This window comes from Echinops telfairi, unplaced genomic scaffold (genome assembly GCF_000313985.2).
Source record: "Echinops telfairi isolate 266 unplaced genomic scaffold, ASM31398v2 ScPeMD7_4;HRSCAF=17, whole genome shotgun sequence".
In the NCBI taxonomy this organism is placed as follows: Eukaryota; Metazoa; Chordata; class Mammalia; order Afrosoricida; family Tenrecidae; genus Echinops; species Echinops telfairi.
The window spans coordinates 16,648,936-16,651,838 of record NW_022103900.1 but is presented as its reverse complement, the minus strand read 5'-3'; positions in this window follow the sequence as shown (position 1 = coordinate 16,651,838).

The window sequence follows — 2,903 nt, the reverse complement described above, 5'->3', positions numbered from 1 at the left end:
AGGAAGGGCAAGGGCTTTAAATCACTGTTTTATTGAAGGAGAAACCGGTGCCTGCCCCAGAGGACTCACCAGCCCAGCAAGTGAAGTGCAGCCCAGTGCTGCCAGAGGCCGAGGGGAAGGGGGTGCGCCAGTACCTGGATCCAGGCCAAGTCTGTTTCAAGTTTATTTGATGGAGAATTTCACTTTGAAAAGAGCACTTCATGAGACCCTGGGGAGCCGTCAAATTCTGCCCTGGGGCTGAAGACTAACTGCACTGTGGACCAGCGGGGAGAAGCTCAATAAATCAGAGGCCCCTTGTCTGTGGGCCTGTGGGCTTACAGGTGGCAGTGTAACAGGCAGCGCCTCTCGGCAGGCGCCTGGGGGACCTCACAGTTTATGGGACAGAACGAACCGAGTGGGGGGAGAAAGGGCCCGAATCCATTCTCCAAACTGCAGATTGAAAAGCGGGCTCGAAGGAGCGCCCTAAAAGGAGCGTGTTCTTGATGTCTGCACCCTCTGAAAGGGTCCCCGGACGCTGGTGTCTGAGCTGGCTTCTCAGCAGGGGGCCGACCAGCCCTTTTGTTTCATGGAAGGAGGCAGTCAAGCGTCTTAGTTAAAATCAGGACTCTGGCAGCCTGGCCGGGCCTTTTCTTAGTCAGGTCTCAGCTCGAAAACGGGGATTTTCATAGAACCCAATTCATGCAGCTATCTTCAGAATTAAATGGGCTGATTGTACTTAAAGGAGAAAATTAACATAGGAAGCATTAGACAATGAACTTCTCCGATCTAGCTGCGTGTCTTCAATCCATTGTCAGCGAGTCCATTATTCCAACCCATTGTGTCCCTAGAAGGGCTGTTACACAGGGTTTCTGAGGAACCCGGGTGGCAGTATGAGTGAGGTGCTGGACTGTACACTGCAGGGTCAGAGGTTCAAGCCCACAGGCCATGCAAGTGTGAAAGGTGAAGCTGTCTGCTTCGCCAAGATGCACCGTTTCAGAAACCCTGTACATTGTCACGATGCGCTGGAATCGCCTCGATGCCTGTGGGTTTGGTGGTTTGGGCTTAAACATCACTGAAATGGACTATCACATTTTTCTCCTACAGAGGGGTTGGGAGGTTCGAAGAGGTGACCTTTGTGTTAGCAGTCAAGCACTTGACCACTGTGCCACCAGGGCTCCCTTTGCTGGCATTATCTATTGAAAAAAGAATAATTTTGTACGGTTTTGTAAAGCACTGGAAACTTTTTTTAAAAAGGATATATCACAATGTCATAATCTGTTTGCTGAGCTTTTAAATTTCAATTGTGTATGTGAGAATACGCACAGTGAAAGAGACGCCATTTCAATTATTTCTACATGTACAATGACATTCTTCACGTTCTGAAACCTTTCCCACTCTCTGAAGAAAAATGCTGTGCGGCGACGTCTGACCTCCTTCACATCAAACTCCCCTTCAGTACCGACCCAGGCAGATTGTTATGAGCCTGATGTCAGACAAGTCTCCACCCTCCACCCCTTTTCTGACGCCAACTGGCCTCCCACAGTGTTCCATTTCTGTGACTCCGTTTGATAATTCATTGCAATAGCCACACAGAACTCACAGACGATACTCGTGGCTATAGGGCTTCGTAGAGAAGTTAACAGGTGACAATTCAGGTGAGAAATTTGCAAAATAGAATTGTTCAGTCAGGGCAGTTTCTTCTCTGTTGTCCCTGCTGCTGGCCTCTGTCTGGCCCGTGGTCATTTGGCCTGGCCACTGCCCTGCTCTGACAATGTTACAAAGATTTTTTCAGAGCTGCCAGTAAATGCCCAAAGGGTAAGCTATTCTGCTGTAAGCTTCAACCTGAAGGCCTTTCAGCTCCAGCTGCAGCTCCAGGGATCAGAAAGCCCAGCCTCCAATGAAATGCGCATAGGGTCTCCACTCCCCTCTGTCCAAAAGGCATTCCGTTTTGCATGTACCCTGGGCTAGAGAGTCCACCATGCTTCCTCAGGCTCCGGCTCCTGCTTCTCTGTCACTCCACTGGTGTCCCAGCTGTCTCCTGGATCAAGGGGTTCAATGTGCAGGGGTCTCGGGTCTCAAGGACACACTCCTCTCCTGACTCCTCCTTCTTTTGGTAGTGAGATCTCCTCTCCTGCTTCTGAGGTGGCTTGTGGTACGTGCAGCAGGCTGGCAATCAAAATGAATCATATTAACACCTTAATCAGTCTCTTCCTCTACCTTCTCTTACCCAGATCCATCAGGAAAAGGTCATGGGTGGGAGTTACAGAGATGGTGGCCAGGATAGTCACATTAAGTAACTCATTGAATTCGCTACACTGTCCATTTTCAAATTATTTCACCACCATTAACTGGACTTTTATTTTTTTAAATAAGTTATGTTTCTGAAACCTAACTGTAATGTTCCCTTTCTCTCTCCATCTCTCTCCTTTGCATTTCTTCTTTAGTTCTTTCTTCTATTTTTTTCTTTCTTCTTCTCTTTCTTTCTTTTCCTTTTCCAATCATCATTATCTGAGTATTTTATTGAACACTCATTTGGGATCAACTATCCCTTACTGATCCGAAGCTTCCAATGTCCTGGGCTTCATAATTATGTTAGGTTGGGTTCTCTAGAGAAACAAAACCAGAGACACTTGTATAGGTACCTAAAGAAGTCTGTCAATTTATAAATTATCAAGGGCTCTTGAGAGAGGGGGAAGCGGGGAGGGAGGGGGGGAAATGAGGACCTGATGCCAGGGGCTGAAGTGGAGAACAAATGTTTTGAGAATGACAAGGGCAAAGAATGTACAAATGTGCTTTACACAATTGATGTATGTATGGATTGTGATAAGAGTCATATGAGCCCCTAATAAAATGATTAAAAAAAAAGAAGTTTATATCAAGAAAAATGGTTCACCGTTGTAGAATCAGGTAAGTCCAGTCCTGTC